Source organism: Sciurus vulgaris, assembly GCF_902686455.1.
Source record: "Sciurus vulgaris genome assembly, chromosome: 5".
In the NCBI taxonomy this organism is placed as follows: Eukaryota; Metazoa; Chordata; class Mammalia; order Rodentia; family Sciuridae; genus Sciurus; species Sciurus vulgaris.
The window spans coordinates 153,621,066-153,635,942 of record NC_136465.1 but is presented as its reverse complement, the minus strand read 5'-3'; the positions used below and the strand labels follow the sequence as shown (position 1 = coordinate 153,635,942).

General features: G+C 40.1%; 1 long non-coding RNA gene across 1 annotated transcript; it reads left to right on the top strand.

Moving 5' to 3' along the window:
- The first annotated feature begins 456 nt into the window (after window positions 1-456).
- LOC306662697 lies at window positions 457-3,368 on the top strand. Its single transcript, XR_013764201.1, has 3 exons — window positions 457-631; window positions 2,161-2,264; window positions 3,340-3,368. It is a non-coding gene; the product is annotated as an uncharacterized lncRNA (long non-coding RNA).
- Window positions 3,369-14,877: the final 11,509 nt, after the last annotated feature.

Here is a 14,877-nt window from a genome sequence, read left to right as displayed (position 1 = left end):
ATGAAAATCTCTTAAGTTAACAGGAAGCATAGCAGCCAAGAATTAGCTTCCTTCATTTCTCTTTTGAGGCTGCTTTCCTTGATGGGAGCACTGGATCTGTAATAGGCAAGGAAGATCAAATAGGAATATTCTCTCTCTAGCTCTTGATGTTTCTTCTTCCACCTAGAAGGAGTTCATATTTTACCTAGGAGGAGTTCATATTTTTAAATTTGCAATATATATATATATATATATAATTTGCATTATACATTTCCAGACATATTTATTTATTCACAGATACTTGTTGACTTGCAACTAGTTGCCAGCCCCCCCCCCCCCCCATAAGTTCTAACACAAGAGAGAGAGAGCTCCCTGCCCTCAGGAAGTTCACATTCTTTTGCTTTCTTTCTTTACTTTTCTTTCTTTCTTTTTTTGATACTGGGGATAACCCAGGAGCACTTAACCACTGAACCAACATCCCCAGTCCTTTTTGGTTTTTATTTTGAGACAGGGTCTTGCTACATTGTTTAGGTCCTCACTAAGTTGCTGAAGCTGGCCTTCAACTTGCAATTCTCCTGCCTCAGTTTCCTGAATCACTGCTACTCCAGGCATGTGCCACTGTGCCTGGCAGGAAGCTCACTCTTACAAAGAAGTAAGAACTCTGGCCTCTAGATTTTAAAAAGAGATGCTTGGCTCGGGATGTAGCTCAGTGGCAGAGCACTTGCTTAGCATGCACAAGGTCCTGGGTTTCATCACCAGCACAAAAAATAAATAAATAAAATAAATTTAAAGACCAGTGATCAGTCAAAAATAAGAAATGAGAGGGAGACCTTAGAGTGGTGGGGACAGTGGAGCAAGCTCTCTTTAACAAACCAGTCATGGTGGAACTCCAGAAGGAGGTGATTTAGAGCAGATCTGAAGGAAGAGGAGACAGGTGGATAAACTGGATGTTGAGGTATGACCATGAGCGCTCTAATCCGCAAGTACCCAAATCTTTATTCTTGACTCACTTCCCACATGTGATATGTCGAGCTACCCCACATGGATCCCACAGAGGAAGGTGCACTCTTGCTACTGCTCAGCCTTCGCCCCATGAGAAGACCGTGGAATGGCAATCTCAGGAAATCTGGTCAACCGGGTGTCAGGTGGGGAGGTGGTAGCCTGGTAAGTATATTCATAGTTTGAGTGGGTGGTCTTTTCAGCTCCTCAGAGCTCACATTTCCCTGCCTGTGCAGAGTGGTTCCTACTATTCATAGAGGCAGGTAGAAGCAAGGAAATGGATTCCATTTCATAAACATTTGATGTTCTCTCTCTTCTCCTTGTAGGACTTACATTCAGGATTCTGAGCAGCTCAGGAAAATTCTGGTTAGATTATTAATAACAGGCAGTGCTTGAACCATTAGAGGTTGGAAATGTCATCCCTTTTGTTGTCAAGAGCTTGGTCCTTGTCCTTGATGCCAGTCGAATAACAAGGACACAGCTTTGAGAAAAAGAAAAAAGGTTTATTGCTTTGCTAGCAAAGGACAAACACAAGAGACTTCTGTTCCAAAGGCTGTGATTCTGCCCATCAGCAGGAACAGGGGGCTTTTCAAGAGGTGATTCAAAGGTTACAATGTTCTCTGTTGGAATTGTAATTTACTTGTTAATTTGGGAGACAGTCATTTCTGAGATCTTCTGGTGTCCTCCCAGAAGTCTGGATTACTCTGTTCCTGTAGTGGATGTGTACTCAGGACAGATAACTCTGCCTAGGATGGGGAAGAAGGGTAATCCTATTTCCCCTGAGATTAGGGATGGGGAGAGATGAGGGAGGAGCAGGAAGAGGAAGAGAAAGAAACGTGTCCGTTTTAAAAATAAGCTGCCGCGGCAGAGCTGCAAGGGCTGTATTCAAAGCATGAAGTGGACACTGTTCCACTTTCAGCCTAGTTCTGTGTAAACTGCTGTTTCATGGGCAACCTGCCCGTCCTGGACATTGAACAGGTCTGGGCTGTGGGGCACACTCCTGTCTGTGTCTCCAAGCTAGAATGTTGAATGTTGAATGTCCATCAAAGGCCCGTGGGTTAAAGGCTTGGTCCCTCAGGCAGAACTGTAAGGAGGGAGGGCCTAATGGGAGGTCTTACATCATCCAGGTGTGCCCATAGGGGACTGTGGGGTCCTGGCCCTTTAGCTCTGTCTTGTTTTCAGGCCATGAGGTAAGGAGTTCCCTCTATCACGTGCTCCCCAGCACTGCCATCCAGAATTGCTCTCAGAGGTCCAGAGCAATGGGTCCACCAGGAAGCTCCAACATGGTGAGCCAAAGAACCCTTTTCTCTTTATTAGTTATTTGTCTCAGGTGCTTCATTATAGTGATGAGAAGCCGACCAGCATAGAAACCAGAGACAAACAGTGTGTTGTCATTTGGGCATCAGGAGTACAATGAGAGCAATGAAAAAGGGAAGATTTGGCAAATACAACTGGGCTCTCCAGGGCTTGCTTCCAGGATCAAAGTTGCCCAATGTAGTTATAAGATAAAATGATTGACTAGCACCCCAAGATAAATGGATTCTAAAATGATGGAATGATGGCATGATGCTGAACACAGAGTGAATGATCAACAAATGGTGAATCTGAAAAGTCTTTAGGGTTAGAAATACTATAGGAATCACCTTGTACTATGGGTCCCAATTTCTTTCTTTTCTTTTTCATTTTTGTTTTTTGGTTCTGGCGATTGAAACCCAAGATGCTAAATCACTGAGCCACATCCCCAGCCTTTTGTTATTTTGAGTTCAGATCTCACTAAATTGCCCAGGCTGGCCTTGACCTTGCAGTCCTCCTGCTTCAGCCTCCCAAATCACTGGGATTACAGGAGTGCACCACCATGCCTGGTCAAGGGTCCCAAATTTCTTAAGAATACTTTGAAATTATTTATTGGATGATCAAGTAAGAGGATTGTAGTGGGTTAAAATTGTGTGTCACCAGGGCAAAAAGGTGCCCCTGAGGCTCAAAAAGGTTCTTCAAAGACTTACTTATGTCTGGAGGGTGTTTAGATATTTTTTCCATACTTCACCTTTTTTGAGAGATTATTTTTGTCTGAGCCTTTCCTGAGCTTCCAGTGACAATGAGATTCCAAATTACCAACCCTCTGTACGAGTCAGTTTGGTAATTAGTTGTTAGTGAATAATAAATTTTATGTTACGTAACAAATTATATCATGGTGTTTAATTGCAGTGCCTAAATTCATTAATCTATCTACCTACCTATTATGTATCCTCTATCTCCATGTCCTTAACTTTACTGACAAGATTTGCTTTCCTGATTTGGGTGTTCTGTTTTTTTTTAGAGAACTTCCATGAGCATATTTGGTCTATATTTGTATTTTCCCAGGAGCTGAGCTGAACCTAAAACTCTCGGTGGATCGACTACAAGACTTGGTTAGTATTATAAGTAGACCATCCTACATATGTTTGTTGAATGAATGAGAAATCTGGGTAGGATTGTGATATGCCAAACTGGCATATCTAAGCCTATACTACTCAAAACTACTCATCTCTTAAGGACTAGAAAGGGCTTCAATTGTAGCTTAATAGTAAAGAAAATAAAATAAACTCATTGAGTCATATGAAAATTCCTTCATAGGTCATCTTTATTTACAACTTATTTACAATGGGGTTTTCACCTACAATACTAGATACCTAGACGAATTTGAATTTCAAAACAAAAATATTTGGAACACATGCACACTAAACATTTTGCTGCTGTTATTATTAAATTTAACCGGCTATCCTCTGTGTTAGGTAATCTGGCAACTTTATCTTCAAACTACTCAGTTTATGATCCTCAAGTATTCACTAATTCCAATACTGTGGAACAGCTGATTCTCTTGGCTACAAGAACTTGAAGTAGAAGCAATTTCAAGTAGAAGCAGCAAGTATTTTACTTAATATAAAAGAGGAAAGCCAAGACCTTGGAGAAAAAAAAAAGGGACAGAAAAATAAGTATAATTTATATGACTTGAAATTAGATAATTGGTGGCTAACTGCAATACTGCTAATCTATGAAATTATGGGTTATACTTGTATCAAAGGTTATTAGAGGGTGACATTACTGAAATGGTTGGGTAAGGACCCCTGAAAATCCTCTTCTCCAAAAAAAAAACAATGAATAATGCAAAAATTGTTAGAACCAATTTTTCCAGAACTCTAGAAAATAGCCAAAGTCTTGCACAATCTGGGAAACATTGATTAGAGAAAAATGGTTGAATTCCGGTAAGAACGAGCTTTGTTACATTTCAAGTTATTCTATTTCCATTCTCCTCTTTGCAGTTTTGCAGTGTCTTGAAAGCCAGCAGCCCATGATCACAATGGAAACCAGCAGCCTGGCAGGCACCGAAGTGGCAAAATGATGTTGGAGTTCCTTCACAGTCCCATTTCCAGAGAATGGTCATTATTTAACCTGTCTTGTGATTTTTTTTTGGAGTCATTATTTGCAAGACTGCCTTTATTTGATTTGAGTTGGAGTTCATGCAAGGCAATAGTCCTTTCTCCATAGGTGTTTATTAAAAATAATCAAAGGCAATCGTTTAATATCATGACTGCCTCAGGTGGGAGACAATCATTGGGGCAAACTACAGGCTAATAAAAAAGTTAAGGAAAAACCAGAAACAACATGTCCATAGAGGGCTTTGAAATATTCTGATGTATTCCTGGGGATGGGGGACCTATATAACCTGGGCTGCACACAAGCTCAGGAAAGAAAGAAGAAAGGCCTGAATTCTCACCTCTGACTAATTTTGAGGGCCTACATGGCAGGAAATGAAGACTAAAGCAGAGTCCAAAATTAATGGAGTGTTAAAGGTGTGACCCCACATGCTCATACAACCTTTTGACAAAAATGGGGTAGACTTACTGGATCCAGCATTTAAGGAAATCTTTGTCCAATCATTAGCTAACCACTAAACTAATTGAACAAGGAGAACTTATGTCCACATATGGCCATGTATGTCATGTTCATAGTGACATTACTTATAATAGCCCAAACTGGAAAACTCCCGAATACCCATCAACTGATGACTAGATAAAGAAAATGTGCTCTATCCATATAATAGAATTTTCTTCAGTCGTAAAAAGAATGAACATTTATTCATTTTGTAAATGTGTGAACCTTGAAAACATTATGCTAACTGAAAGAAGTAAGACATAAAAGGCCACATATTCTATGATTCCTTACATATAAAATTTCTTCAATAGGCCATGGAGACAGAAAGTAGATTAGTGGTTTCTAGCTGGGTGGAGGAGGAAACAGTGAGTGACTTCTTGCTAATGGAGGAGGCGAAAACTTGCCAGAATTAGATAGTTGTTATGGTTGCAGAGGTCTGTGAATATCCTAAAAGCTACTGAATTGTACTCTTTTAACACAATAAATTTTATGCTAATTAAAGTGAACTATTTCTCAATAAAAATTAATATAAAAGAATAACAATGTTTTTTCTTAGGACATTTTTGTAGTAAAAATTACGCTTAGTGCCTCTAAGAATGAGTCTTTCAGTCTCTAAGCTTTTCAGATAAAACACTGGATTTATACACTGGATTTATACACTGGATAAATTATTTATTTTTATGCAATGATACATACTATTGTTTGTGTCTTTTTTTTTTTCCTGGTAGTATTGGGGATTGAACACAGGGCCTCATGCAATATTGTACCGACTAAGCAATATCCCTAGTTCCTTTTGTGCCATTAAAAATTCCCTTTATGCTGAGCGTGGTTGCACACACCTGTGATCCAGTGGCTTGGGAGGCTGAGGCAGGAGGATTGTGAGTTCAAAGCCAGTCTCAGCAAAAGCAAGGTGCTAAGCAACTCAGTGAGAGCCTATCTCTAAATAAAATGCAAAATAAGGCTGGGGATGTGGTTCAGTGGTTGAGTGCCCCTGAATTCAATCCCCAGTACAAAAAAAAAAAAAAAAAAAAAAAAAAAATTCCCTTTACTACATCATTTTAAATGAATGCATAGTAATTCCAGTGTATAGTTACAGAAAAATATTTTATAATCTATTTTGAACATAAATTTGTCTCTGATTTTTCTGACATAAACATCAATAAAATGAATAAAATGAATATTTGAGGAACCATTAAGATTATTTTCCTAGGGTAAATTCCTAGATGTAATTACTGGGTTAGAATGTGTATACTTTTAAAATTAATAGATACAATACATGAGTCAGTTGGGCATTATTATTTTGTAAAGAAGAGAAATGCATTTGATTTTCTTCAAATGCAGACTTACAAGAGTACATGAAAAATAAGGAAAGATCTCGAAGAAGAGAAATTAGAATGTTATTCGTGATACAGAGAAGCTCTAGCTTTGTCTATGGCTCCCCTACTTGAGCGGGCCTCCATTACTATTTTCTGTACTACATCTTCTGCTTAGTGTCTTTCCATCTCTGGCTCATTCCCTCTCCTCCTTTTTGATTTTCATTGCCTCCTAGCTTTAGCTTTTTGTTTCCTTACTGTGGTGTCTCGGTTTGTTTTTAGTCTTTGCCTTTGCTGTGAACTGTGGCTGTTTTGGGTGCCTTGTGTTCAACCTCTCTAAGTAGGATAGTTGTACTTTATCCCTATTGAGTGAGACTTTTTTTTTTTTTTTTAATGTAAGGGATTGAATGCAGGGGTGCTCAACTCCTGAGCCTCATCCCCAGCCTTTTCTTTATTTTTTATTTTGAGACAGGGCCTCGCCAAGTTACTGAAGCTGGCTTTGAACTTGCAATCTTCCTGCCCCAATCTCCCAAGCCACTGGGATTACAGGTGTGCGCCACTACGCTCGAATGAGTGAAGCTTTTACACATGACTTTCATACAAAACTTTCTCCTACAATATTCAGTGCTGGCATATTATTGAAGCAAATCAAGACTTCATATTTTGTTTCTACATAGTAAGCCTTGGTTATTGTCTGCCTTCAGACTAGGGACCTATTTAGGGTCTAATCTGCTGTGACTAGAGAAGCATGACAACACAGTGGAAAAGATGGAGACAACTGTTCCTGGCAAGACACCCTGGATTCCTCTGTCATTCATTGCATAGTACTGATTACCTTCCAGGAAATATCCCTTTGTCCACCAGCAGTGTATAAGAATGTGTGTCTGGGGGCTGGGGTTGTGGCTCAGTGATAGAGTACTTGCCTAGCACATGTGAGGCACTGGGTTTGATCCTCAGCACCACATAAAGATAAATAAAGGTATTGTGTTCATCTACGACTAAAGTATATACATATGTGTGTGTGTGTATGTGTGTGTGTGTGTGTATGTCTTCCAAATCCTTGGTAACAATTGTACTATAATTTTTAAATTTTCCCAAATTTGCTAGAGTAATAATAATTTATAGAGATTTATATATACTTTTTTTTTTTTTTTTTTTTTGGTAACTGGGGATCAAAACTGAGCTTCATCTCCAGACCTCTTTATTGTTACTGTTTTATTTTGAGACAGAGTCTCCTCAAGTCACCCAGGCTGGCCTTGAACTTGTGATCCTCCTGCCTTAGCCTCCTGAGTTGCTGGGATTATAAGCATGAGCTGCTACACCCTGCTAGATATATATTTCTTAACAATTAGTGAGGTTGATTTTTTTTCTCATGTGCTTATTGGGTTATTTGCATTTCCTTATTCATATCCATTGTTTGCCTTCTACAAATTCTAGTGGCTATCTTTCATTTTAAAGTATTGAGCTATTTATAAAGTAGGGATGTTATTCCTTCATTTCTCATAATGAGATATATGGGTCTTTAGCAATGTTTGCTTTCCTGTATATACTGTTCTGACTTTATTTTTGTATCTAGTATTGAAATAATTTTAATAATTGAAATTATAATAATGTCCTGAGTATAAGTGGTATAAGTGAATGCTAGTTAGATGTTAACCAACCATTGTATTCTCAATGCTTTGGTGTATTTGGGGACAGTTTTTTCAAAGTTTCTTTATAATGGTTAGGAAGTCCTGTTCTAGCAAAAAAAAAAAAAAGATGTAATTGGAGATTTATGAAATAGCATTCAACCCAGGTAAAAACCTGGCCACTATAAAACTATTCTTCCTGTCTCATAAAAGCAAGTGCTGGATATTGATTTTCCAGGTCTACGGAGGCTGCTGGATTTTTACAACTTGGTATTATTTTAGTACTTCTACAGAGATCTGTCACTAACCCTTGATGCCTCCTCCCTATGAATGACTATTAGTTTTTTGACAAGGCAGTTGTCTAAATTTTGTCCCAGAAAATTTAGTTCCAACACAGTTACTGTTACTATATCAGAAGGACATCTAAGGACCGTGAACTTTGTTTCTGAAAGGTCTGTTTATCTAGGACCAAAATTTGGAGGGAAAATGGAGAATCTACTTTGCTCCAATGGACATGTCTTGTACTTTAGAATATAGATATTATAAGTACAATATGGGTATATTTCTGGAGGCAATTTAGCAGTGTAGACAGAGTGTGGACCAAATTGTCTGTGATGTGCTCAATACCAATCAGTAAGAGACTCTGCTCCATTTGGTCAGTATCCAACATTCAGCTCTTTCTGATCATAGGGAAATGTTCTTCAGCCGTGGGCATGATCTGGGCCATAGAGAAACAGTCCTATGCATCGTTGTGGCGAAGACTACCAGCCAACTTTCTAATCTGTTCTCTTTTAATTCTGCAAAATTTTGGAGTACATGGCTTCCCAGCTAACATAAACACTTCTCGGTCTTTCTGGCAGGTAAATATGGCCATAGGATTAGTTTTTTGCCATATGAGATGTGAATAGATGTGTCCACTTCCAGGTCATGCCCCTAATGACCTTCCCTTTGGTACTGGACTCTGTTTTGGGGCTACTTGCTAATTATCCTGCTTCTGACTTGTGCCTTTCCTGTGGCCATCACCACCATTTTCTCATTGTCCAAAACCAACAGTTCCTTCAGTCTTCTAGGCTCTTGCCTCTCTGCTTTGGGAACATCATTTACACCCGTATTCAGAGAGGGAAGTTCCCTCTGTCACACTGAAGGGCCTGGCAAGATAGCCCAGAAATATGGTGGTTGGGTAATATATTAACACCCTCTCTGATGAATATGATCAGTGAGAGACATGTAATCAGAAATTGCTGGAGGGAAAATTGATCTCCTTTCCTTTGACAGCATGTGCTAATGCCTTTCCCACATTGTTTTTACAGGTAGTTTGTTTGAAATGCAGAAACTTAGGCCTAACCACAGACCATTCAATCAAATCTGTACTTCAATAGGAACCTGGGAGATTTGCAAGCACATTAAAGTCTGGAAAGGACTGCTCTAAGAAACAACTGTTCCACAAACAAAGTCAACACCTAGATGCATTGAATTCAAACTACTGAAAGCCAAATATAGAGAAAAATCTTAAAGGCAGACAGAAAAAAACCACCCATTAAAAAGGGACAAAAATAAAAAATGCTGTGGTCTTCTTGTCAGAGCCTGTGCAAATCAGGAGACAGTAGAGTGACAACTTTAATGTACCAAAAAAACAAACTGTCAAAAATAACTCTCAGAAATGAAGGGTAAATGAAGACATTTTTCAACAAGCCACAACCAAAAGGATGAATTATAAGCAGATCTGCACTCCTAAAAACGAGGCAGGAATCTCTTCATGCAGAAATGACATTATATCAGACAGAAATGTGGAGTTACACAAAGAAATAAAGAGTGTTGGAAATGTCATAAATGAAAGGTAAATCTTAAATTCCTTTTTAAGTCCTAATTGCTCTAAAAAGTTGGGTGATCAGTGAAATAAGCCAATCCCAAAAAACCAAAGACCAAATGTTCTCTCTGATACGTGGATGCTGATGCACAATAAGGGGGGCGGGGGGGATAGAGGTCATTGGATTAGACAAAGGGGAATGAAGGGAAGGGAGGGAGGAGGCAATAGGAAAGACAGTAGAATGAATTGGACATAACTTTCCTATGTTCATATATGAATACATGACCAGTGTAACTCTGCATCATATACAACTTCAAGAATGGGAAGTTATATTCCATGTATGTATAATATATTAAAATACACTCCATTGTTATGTATATCTAAAAAGAACAAATAAAAAATTGAAAATGAAATAAAAAGTTGGGTGATCAACTAGTATCACCACCGTAAGTGTACATGACATACAGGGTAGAACAACAGGTGCATCAAAGATGAGAGGAAGGAGTCAGGATCATAGGGTATGTATTTAAAACTGGATTGTCATTAATTAAAAATCAGTCAACTTGATCTAATTGGTGTTTGTAGAATATTCCATCCCCAAAAAAGCAGAATACAAAAATAGGGCTTGAACTCATACCTGAAATAAAATAGATGTTAATAACAGAAATGACACTGGAAAATCCTTAAATATTTGCAAATTAAACTGCATACTTCTAAATAATCTTGGGTCAAAAAGAAATTCACAGGGAAATTAGAAAATATCCAGAATTAAATGAAAATGGAGAGGGTTTCAAGATGGCGGCCTAGAGGGTGGCTGCATTTCATGTTGCTCCAGGACTCAGGATTCAAAAGAGGAGAAATTGAGAGACTTGGGACCAACTCAAAGCAGCCGGGTGAGTCTCTCCCATTGGGGAGGCATCCTGGATGGGACGGTAGTTCCGGAATGCAGGGAACTTTGTGAAGTAGAGCTGCCGGCGAGACGCCTTCCCCCCGCAGGAGCAGTGAACTTGGACAACTGGGAGCGCCGTAAAGGAGGCCGCTCGGCACAGCGCTGGGACTCGAGCAACCACTGGGGCTCCAGAGGCTGCCTAGGGGAGGAGCGGCGAGGAGAGCTGTGTGGACTCAGAACACCGGGGCCTGCCCTGAGGAGGAGGAGGAGGAGCGCGGCCACTTGGATTCGGACTGACTACAACAGAGCTACAGGCAGTTGCCAGAGGAGAAGCTGCGTGGCGAGCTGTTTGGACTTAGAGTGACTGATACTGAACACCGGACCTGCCCTGAGGACGAAGAGGAGGAGGAGCACGGCCGCTTGGATTCGGAGTGGCTATACCAGAGCTACAGGCGGTTGCCAGAGGAGGGGCTGCGTGGCGAGCTGTTTGGACTCAGACCACTTCTGAACACCAGGGCCTGCCCGGAGGAGTAGGAGAAGGAGGAGGAGGAGCATGGCGGGGCGTTTGGACTCGCAGTGACTGCATTAGAGCTCCAGGTGGCTGCTCAGAGGAGGAGGCGATTGGTGAGTTGTTTGGACTTAAAGCGACCGCTCCTGAACACAGGGGGGCTGCCTGGAGGAGAAGCGTGGTGGGTCGCTTGGTCTCCAGTGGCCGCACCAGAGCTCCGGGTGGTTGCCCAGAGGACGCGTGCAGCGGGTCACGTGGATTCAGAGCCATTCAGAGTGACCGCTCCTGAACACCCGGGGGGTTACCTGGAGGAGGAGGAGGAAGGGGGAGGGTCATTTTGACTCGGAGTGATTGATTGCCCCGGGCTACAGGTGGTCGGTGGGAGGAGGAGGCATGCAGTGAGTTTCTTGGACTTGTAGTGACCGCACCAGAATACTGGGCGGCTGTCTGGAAGAAGAGGCGTGTGGCGGGTCTCTGAGACTCAGAGCATTTGTACGGGGCCCCAGGTGGCTGCTCAGAGGAGGGGCCGAATAGCCAGGCGATTAGGTGCAGAGCAGGGTCCCAGGATCTAGGAGGCTTCTTGGTGGAAGAGCCGCACAGAGACAGGCTTAGGGGCGGAGCGAAGGTTCCAGGACTGCGGGCAGATTCTCTGAGGAGGGGCAGCCTAAGGAGATTCATCTGCGAAGGGTGAGGCTCCCAGGCCCAGGAGGTAGGGCCGGGACCCTGGGAACTTTGCAGAGGAAGGCAGCCCAGCCCAGGCGGTAGCTGTAAATTGAAGGGAACCTCTAGGAGGGAACTGGCCAGCGAGACCTCCCCACCGGGTGAGTCTTCCCTGCCAGGTGAGGTTTCCCCACAAGGACAGTAAAACCAGAGACACAGGCCCAACAGGCCTTGCCTCAGCCCGCAGCCTAGTTCCCCTTTGGATGACCATTGGTCAACAAGTGGAGGCACCTCTGCCCACTAGCAGGGAATATACCCCACCTGAAGGCCACCACTCCTAGAGAGGCAGATTCCTTGTGGAGCACCACATTATCTACTTCCTCCAAGACTTCAGCTTACTGAAGGCTAAGAGGGGATTTATATATAGAAATCTTCAGGGACATTGTAAGTCAATAAAGGAAATCTGCACTATCTCAGTGGTCCACTGATACCTGAACAATATGAGAAAACAAGGAAAGAAAATGCCGCAAACAAATCTAGATGTTACATCAATAAAACCCAATGACAGCATGGCAGAAGAAATGACAGAAAAGGAGTTCAGATTGTACATAATTAAAATGATCAGGGAAGCAAACGATGAGATGAAAGAGCAAATGCAGGCATTGAATGATCGCACCAATCGACAGTTAAAAGAGCAAATACAGGAAGCAAAAGATCATTTCAATAAAGAGTTAGAGATATTGAAAAAAAAAACAAACAAAATCCTTGACATGAAGGAAACAATAAACCAAATTAAGAACTCCATAGAAAGCATATCCAGTAGGATAGAACACCTGGAAGACAGAACCTCAGACATTGAAGACAAAATATTTAACCTTGAAAACAAAGTTGAACAAACAGAGAAGATGGTAAGAAATCATGAACAGAATCTACAAGAACTATGGGATACCATGAAAAGGCCAAATTTAAGAATTATTGGGATTGAGGAAGGCTTAGAGAAACAAACCAAAGGAGTGAACAATCTATTCAATGAAATAATATCAGAAAATTTCCCAAATCTGAAGAATGAAATGGAAAATCAAGTTCAAGAGGCTTATAGGACTCCAAATACACAAAATTACAACAGACCCACACCAAGGCACATTATAATGAAAATGCCTAACATACAAAATAAAGACAGAATTTTAAAGGCTGTGAGAGAAAAGAACCAAATTACATTCAGGGGGAAACCAATACGGATATCAGCAGATTTTTCAATCCAGACTCTAAAAGCTAGAAGGGCCTGGAACAACATTTTTCAAGCCCTGAAAGAAAACGGATGCCAACCAAGAATCTTATACCCAGCAAAACTTACCTTCAAATTTGACGATGAAATGAAATCCTTCCATGATAAACAAAAGCTAAAAGAATTTACAAAAAGAAAGCCAGCATTACAGAACATTCTCAGCAAAATATTCCATGAGGAAGAGATGAAAAACAAAGAAGCAAATCAGCAAAGGGAGGAATTATCCTAAAGGAATTGTCAAATAAAGGAGGAAACAAGTTGTGTCAAACAAATAAATAAATAAAATTTAAAAAATGAACCAAATGACTGGGAAACCAAATCATATCTCAATAATAACCCTGAATGTTAATGGCCTGAATTCATCAATCAAAAGACATAGACTGGCAGATTGGATTAAAAAGAAAGACCCAGCAATATGTTGCCTGCAAGAGACTCACCTCACAGAAAAAGATACCCATAGACTAAAGGTGAAAGGATGGGAAAAAACATACCATGCACATGGACTCAGCAAAAAAGCTGGAGTATCCATCCTCATTTCAGATAATGTGGACTTCAAGCCAAAGTTAGTCAGAAGGGATAAAGAAGGTCATTTCATACTGCTTAAGGGAAGCATAAATCAGCAAGATATAACAATCATAAACATCTATGCCCCAAAGAGTGGCTCATCCATGTATGTCAAACAAATCCTTCTCAATTTCAGAAACCAAATAGACCATAACACAATAATACTAGGTGATTTTAACACGCCTCTCTCACCACTGGACAGATCTTCCAGACAAAAATTGAACAAAGAAACCATAGATCTCAATAACACAATCAATAATTTAGACTTAACGGACATTTATAGAATATACCATCCAACCAAGAGTGAATACACTTTCTTCTCAGCAGCACATGGATCCTTCTCTAAAATAGACCATATATTATGCCACAAAGCTACTGTTAGCAAATACAAGAAGATAGAGACACTACCATGTATTCTATCAGATCATAATGGATTGAAGTTAGAAATAAATGAAAGAGTAAAACACAGAGATTAAACAATATGCTATTATATGATGAATGGATAACAAAAGATATTAGGAAGGAAATTAAAGAATTCTTAGAGGTAAATGAGAACAAAGAAACATCATATCAAAATCTCTGGGACACTATGAAAGCAGTACTTAGAGGGAAATTTATTTCATGGAGCGCATTTAATAAAAGAAGTAAAACTCAACAAATAAACGACCTAACACTACAGCTCAAAGCCCTAGAAAAAGAAGAACAGATCAGCACCAAAAGTAGTAGAAGACAGGAAATAGTTAAACTCAGAGCTGAAATCAATGAAATTGAAACAAAAGAAACAATACAAAAAATTGACAAAATATAGTTGGTTCTTCGAAAAAATAAACAAAATTGATAAACCTTTAGCCACACTAACAAAGAGAAGATGAGAGAAAACCCAAATCACTAAAATTCAGAATGAAGAAGGAAATATCACAACAGACAGGATTGAAATACGAAATATAATTAGAAGCTATTTTGAAAATCTATACTCCAACAAATCAGAAAACCTCGAAGACATCAACAGGTTTCTAGAGACATATGAATTGCCTAAACTGAACGAGGAGGACATACACAATTTAAATAGACCAATTTCAAGTACTGAAATAGAAGAAGTCATCAAAAGCCTATCAACAAAGAAAAGTCCGGGACCAGATGGGTTCTCAGCCGAGTTCTACAAAACCTTTAAAGAAGAGCTTATTCCAATACTTCTCAAAGTATTCCATAAAATAGAAGAGGAGGGAACCCTCCCAAACTCATTCTATGGAGCCAATATCACACTGATACCTAAACCAGACAGAGACTCATCAAGGAAAGAAAATTTCAGACCAATATCCTTAATGAACATCGA